Genomic DNA, 6,941 nt, shown 5'->3' with positions numbered 1-6,941 from the left:
TTTGTATTTTTAAAGTGCAGACAAGGTTTCGCCATGTTGGCCAGGGAGGTCTTGAACTCCTGACCTCAGGTGATCCACCCGCCTCGGCTTCCCAAAGTGCTGGGATTACAGGCTTGAGCCACCATGCCTGCCCTATTGTTTGAATTTCTAAATGCACAGATGTCATTCAAAATGCTCTTTCTATTAAAATATTGCTTTATTTTTGTATTTAATTGACAAGTTTTAGAGGTTAAATAGCATATGTCAGTAAACAATTATTATTGAAAGGGTCTATACTTCAAAAATTTTAGCCACTGATCTGGGGTTTCCTTGGATACTCTTAGTTTCATCTGCTATGTTTATTTTCACAAATGATTTTTTAAAGGACTAACCAGGAATCATCTGCTATATGTATTCTTGTAAGTTTTTCTTAAATAAAAATTTTATTATTTTAAAATACGGGATACTTAACACATATATACCATGGAATACTATGCAGCCATAGAAAAGGATGAGTTTGTGTCCTTTGTAGGGACATGGATGCAGCTGGAAACCATCCTTCTCAGCAAACTGTCGCAAGAACAGAAAACCAAACACCGCATATTCTCACTCATAGGTGGGAACTGAACAATGAGATCACTTGGACTCGGGAAGGGGAACATCACACACCGGGGCCTATCATGTGGGGGGAAGGGGGAGGGATTGCATTGGGAGTTATACCTGATGTAAATGACGAGTTGATGGGTGCTGACGAGTTGATGGGTGCAGCACACCAACATGGCACAAGTATACATATGTAACAAACCTGCACGTTATGCACATGTACCCTAGAACTTAAAGTATAATAATTTAAAAAAAAAAATCTGAATGTAATATTTTACTTCCCCCAAATTAACTTACCAATAGCCTACTGTTGACTGGTCGATTTGGCAATAACATAAACAGTCTATTAATACATGCTTTTTATGTTACACGTGTCATATACCGTGTTCTTATGATAAAGTAAGCTAGAGAAAAATAAATGTTATTAAGATAATCATAAGGAAGAGAAAATATATTTGCTGTTTATTAGGTAGAAGTGGGTCATCAAAACTTCATGTTGAGTAGGCAGAGGAGAAAGAGGAAAGGAGAAGTTGGTCTTGTTGTCTCAGGGGTGGCAGGGGCAGAAGAAATTCCATGTGTAAGTGAACCCATGCAATCCAAGCTCGTATTGTTCAACAGTCAACTGTATACTCTGAATTCAATTGAATTAGGCTCTTTATAGAATAATGATTTCTTTCTGGCCACATGTGGATTTTTTTCCTTTTTTAAATTGCTTTTATATTTGCCTTTTCTATTCTCTTTTTTTTCTATTAGCTTTTCTATTTTTGCCTTGGCAAATTAGATAGGAAAATACAACTATATTCTTTCAAGATTTTATCCAAATCCTCTGAGCTCACAGAAACATTTTCTCTGAGATTTGTGGAAATACTTTCTTTCCTTCAAGATTCTTTTCCTAGCACATGTAAATATGTGCACATTTATGGAGCCAATTACCCCTGCTGTATCTTTCTGCAATATCAGAGCATTGCTTCCGTTATGGTTTGGCTGTGTCCCCACCCAAATCTCATCTTGAATTATAGCTCCCCTAATTTACACGTGTTGTGGGAGGAACATAATCGGAGATAATTGAATCATGAGGTTGGTTTTCCCCACACTGTTCTCCTGATAGTGAATAAGTCTCAAGAGATCTGATGGTTTTATAGGTGGTTTCCCCTTTCACTTGGTTCTCACACATTCTTGCCTGCCGCCATGTAAGACATGCCTTTCACTTTCTGCCATGATTGTAAGGCCTCCCCAGCCACGTGGAACTGAGAGTCCATTAAAAGTCTTTTTCTTTATAAATTACCTTGTCTCAGGTATGTCTTTATCAGCAGTGTGAAAATAGACTAATACAGCCTCCCTCACATAATTAAAATACTACATCTATGTGTGTGTGTGTGTGTGTGTGTGTGTGTGTGTGTGTGTGTATCAGTTTTCTTGTGGTAAAGTTCCCTTATAATAAAATTCACTATGTTTAGTGTACGGTTCTATGAGTTTTGACAAATACAGAAAGATGTGTAACCACTGCCTAGATGAAGACATAGAGCAATTCCAACACCCTTCAAAACTGCCCCCTCTCTTTTGTAGGAAGATCATCCCCACCTCCAGCCTCTGGCAAATTCTGATGTTTCCAGTCCCAGCAGTTTTATTTTCTCCACAAAGCTGTAAACATGGAATCATACAATCTGTAGCCTTTTTAAGTCTAGCTTTTTCACTTCGAATCCTGCATTAGATATTCATATATTTTGTTAAGAGGATCAGGTAGTTTGTTCCTTTTTATTAATAAGAGATGTTACATTCTACAAATGCGCCACTGTTTGTTTATCTATTCACCAGCCAAAGAACGTTTTGGATGTTTCCAGGAGTTTTGAATTATGGATAAGTTTGCCAGAAACATTCATGTGTAGGTTTTGTTACAATTTAATTTATTAATTTAATTTAATTTATTAAATTGTAACAAATAACAAATTACAATTTGTTGTAATTCAATTTCTCTTGCATACCACTTGAAAGTGGTCTCCTTGGGTCAAAATGGTAAGTGTATGTTTAATTTTCTGAGGAACTGCCAAAATGCTTTCCAGAGTGGCTTTAACGTTACCTATTCCCACCAGCAATAAATGAGAATTTCAGTCAGGAGTTAGTATCATCCTGTGTATTTCTTTCTTTTTTATTTATTTATTTATTTTAATTTTAGCTTTTTGAACAGGTGTATAGTGATATCTCATTGTGGTTTCAGTTTTTAATTTCCTGATGAATAATGAATTTGAGTATCCTTTTAAATGCATATACGCCATCTGTATATTTTCATTTGTAAAGCATCTGTTTAAATTATTAGCCAAAATTTAATTGCATTTTTTGTTTTCTTATTATTGAAATGCGAGAATTCTTTATATATTCTGGATACACGTCCTTTAGCATATATTTCTTTCAAATGTGTCAAAGTCTGTCATTTGTCTTTTTATTTTCTTAACAGAACCTTTCAAAGGGCAGTGTTTTTTAATTGTGAGGATGTTGCGTTTGTCATTTTTATTTTTAGTGATTGTGTATTTCATGTTACAGCCAAAAAGTTTTCTAATGCAATATTATGAAGATTTTCTTTTATTTTATCTTCTGAAAATTTCCAGTTTTAGGGTTCAAATTTAATTTTATGGACTAGTTTGAAACTTTTATTTAGATTATAAAAATATATACCCAGATTTTTGTTTTTTGTTGTTGTTTTATTAATGTCCAATTGTTTCAACATCATTGGTGGAAAATATTCTTTTCTCCATTGAATTTCATTTGCATCTTGGTAAAAATTTAACGAACCATATAGGTCTGGGTCTATTTCTCAATTCTGTCCTATTCCATTGACCCATGTGTTTGCACTTCAGCCAGCACCACGATGCTGTGATCATTATGGATTTATAATAAGCATGAGTTTTGGCACTTTGATCTTTATTTTCTTTTTTCTGTTCAAACTTGTCTCATGTATTTGAGTTCCTTTGCTTCTTCAAATACATTTTATGAATGGCTTGTCTGTTTCTACAGATGAAAATTCTTCTAGAATTTTTATTGGGACCGTATTGGGCTTGTACTTCAATTTTGGGAGAATTGACATCTGACCTGGACTGAGTCATTCAATCTATAAAAATACTTAGCTGCTTTATTTTTAGATTTTTTTTATTTCTTTTATCATTGTTTTATAACTTAAAATGTACAGGTCTTGCACATATTTTTTTAGTTAACAAGGATAATGATTTTCTGATTATCTCTTTCTTAGTTCTGAGATAATATATTTTTAATATAGTATTAAAAGCACTATCTATTAATTAAAGATGAAGATAAAGGGCATAGGATCTCTTAGTATTTTCAACTAGTAGCAGATAAAGCATTTTAAAGGAACATTAGGAGACAAAGCAGTGTTGATATTTTATTTCATGAATCGTTCTTCAACATACCAGGCTCATATTGCACCTAAATATTTATAAATTAATATTTATTTATTTAGAGATAGCGCCTCACTCTGCCACCCAGGCTGAAGTGCAGTGAAGCCATCACAGCTGTTTGCAGCCTCGAACTACTGGCCTCAAGTTATCCTCTCATCTCAGCCTCAAGTTGCTGGAACTACAGGCACAAGCCACTGAACCCAGCTAAATCAATTTTTAAATAATGAAACTTTGCCTTTGAAATGGTTAGCATAAATAATTAGTAAGTACATATTTTTGACTCTGTGACATTTTAGAAATTTTCAGAGTAAAGCTCTGCAGTTTCTTGACCTGAATGGTTGCAGTAGATGTGGAATACAGACCTTGCAATTTTTTCACATGCCCCTCTGTGTATTCCTACACAGAGCAAGATACTATGGATTAGCCTTTATTTTCACCCGAAGGGTTCTCTGCTTCAGGACTTGATTCCTTGTGCTATCAATGGCATCAGGGGGTGCCACTGCAATGCCAAATGCATGGGCATTATGAAAGAATCTGATTGGCATAGGGTAAACCAGTCCAGGACAATGAAACACTTTTGGGCTAACTGAGGGGTCTTGATATCAATTTTCTTATGGTTTCATTAATAAAGTGATAGAAACAATCATTTGAAACAGTCATTATGTATATTAATTAGTTGAAAAAATTGACACAAAATATTCTTGGCAGCTGCTGAAACTGCTTATGATGATATTCTGAAGCTGCACAATTTGACTGAAAAAAATCCCAGAAGTACACTTAATAGAAATAATGACTCAAGTCATGAAATGTGCAATGGCAGAAATTATTATTGATACATATTATGAATATAAAACAAATACATACAATGAATCTTATGATAAGATGTCCTCAGAATGATGTTATTTTGTTGGAAAAGGTTGTTCTAAAAAATGCAAATTAAAATAGACTCAGGAAGGCTTTTATTGTGCATTGTAGGTAAAGCATGAAATAATTTAATAGACTATATAACTGGCTTTGAAAAAATAATTTCTAAACAAAAATCCATCAGCTTTGTTATCCAAACCTAAGTCCAGCTCCTAATTATTATCCGTGGGTGCTGACTATTGGAATGGCAATCATTAGAGGAAGACGAAGGCTGACTTTGTGTGTGGGCAGGGTACATGCTAGGGTGATGATAAGGTCTGATTTAGACACACTGAGTTTAGGTGCCTGAGAAACATGTGAGTAGAGAGAATGAGTTGGCAATGAGAAATATAATTGCTTTCTCTGTATTACATTCACTCAGCCTAAGTAGCAACTTAATGCATGTTTCTTTACTGAATTAAACTCATTCATACCATGATTAAAAAGTTGGATTTTCATGAAACATGTTAACATAGAAAGTAGGATCAGGAATTAAATTAAGAATTCTCTTGTTTAGAATGAAGTAGAACTAACTTTTTATTGCAATCTGTGCATGATGTCTTCCAATATCAGATTGCTTGCTCAGATTTCCTAAACTGTTAAAGGATTCCAGTTGCTTGGCACCACATAACATAGCATTGTAGTTCAAGGAAAAGTAAAATTGAGTTGCGAACTTTGCATCTGTGCTGCCACGGGGGCTCCTGGGCTTTGTATTCAGTTTGCCTAGTCCAAGTTGCTGCTTGGAATCATCTTCAAGAATCAATGTTAAGCTGATTTTTCAAAATATATTCTAATTAATTTATCAAATAGGTCTACTTGCTTTGGGACACAGTTGTCATCATGCAATAGACTTTGAATTGCTTACAAATGGGAAATCAACAGGCAAATAAGCAATTTATCAATATATTTCAAGTTCCGAAACAAAGGACACAAAGGAATAAAATACTAGTGACTTTTGGTGGCTGTGGTATGTCAATGTTCTGAATAAACAGAAAAGGTATTATATTGGTATTTCCAATTCTGAAAAAACACTATGTCATTTAGAACCATTTGATCAATGAGCAAATATTCTTTAATTTTTGTCTTAGTTCATTTTCTGTTGCTATAACAGAATATCACCAGCTGGGTAACTTAGGGAGAACAGAATTTTATTTGGTGCACAGTTCCAGAGGCTAAGAAGTCCAAGAGCATGGGGCTGCCATCCAGTAAGCATCATCCTATGGCAGAAGGAGGTGAGATGGATGTGAGCACAAGAGACAGAGAGGAAACGGAGGCCAAACTGGCTCCTTTTATAACTAACTCAATTCAGTGATAATGGCCTTGATCCATTCATGGGGAAGAGCCCCCAGGGTCTAATCACCTCCTAAAGGCCCCACCTCCAAATGTCATCAGCATGAATTTAGGGATTAAGTTTCCAATACATAAAATTTAGGAGACAAATTCAAACCATAGTATTTTCCATGTGGGACAAAAAGCATAACATTCCCTTATAGAAGATCATAAACATTTTGTGGTAGGGAGAAGGAGAAAGGTCATGTATTGAGATGTGAAAATGTTTTTGAAAAAATAATAAGTTATAAGTATTTTTAAAGAAGAGAATGATTACTGTGAACTAGTATTTTCAGGAAGGACTTCTGAGAGCAGGACAAAAGTAACCTACATTATTGATATTTCTTGGGATCTGGGATTGGGTAAAAGCATTAAATGAAGATAACATTATGCAGACATAGAAAAAAAAATGATTTTCGGGTATGAGGTTTCAGAAGAAATAAATATTTTACTCAATTCAAAAAAATGATATATTGAGTCTTTTCTGTATTTCAGGTACTACACTGTATGGTAAGGCTACAAGAGTGAACAAACCTTAAATCTCTGTCCCTGGGGATTTTATTTTCCAGTGGGGAAAGCGACAAGCATTTGAATATTGCATAAGTGTTATGATAGGAGCAGATGCTCTGAAAAAATAAAAAAGAAACATAAGAGGGGAATTTGGTCTAGCCATAGTGTCACCATGAATCTTGGCAGAAATTATATCTAAAGAGAAGATTT

This window comes from Macaca nemestrina, chromosome 13, assembly GCF_043159975.1.
Source record: "Macaca nemestrina isolate mMacNem1 chromosome 13, mMacNem.hap1, whole genome shotgun sequence".
Taxonomy (NCBI): domain Eukaryota; kingdom Metazoa; phylum Chordata; class Mammalia; order Primates; family Cercopithecidae; genus Macaca; species Macaca nemestrina.
The sequence above is the reverse complement of the archived record's forward strand: the minus strand, read 5'-3'. Positions refer to the sequence as shown.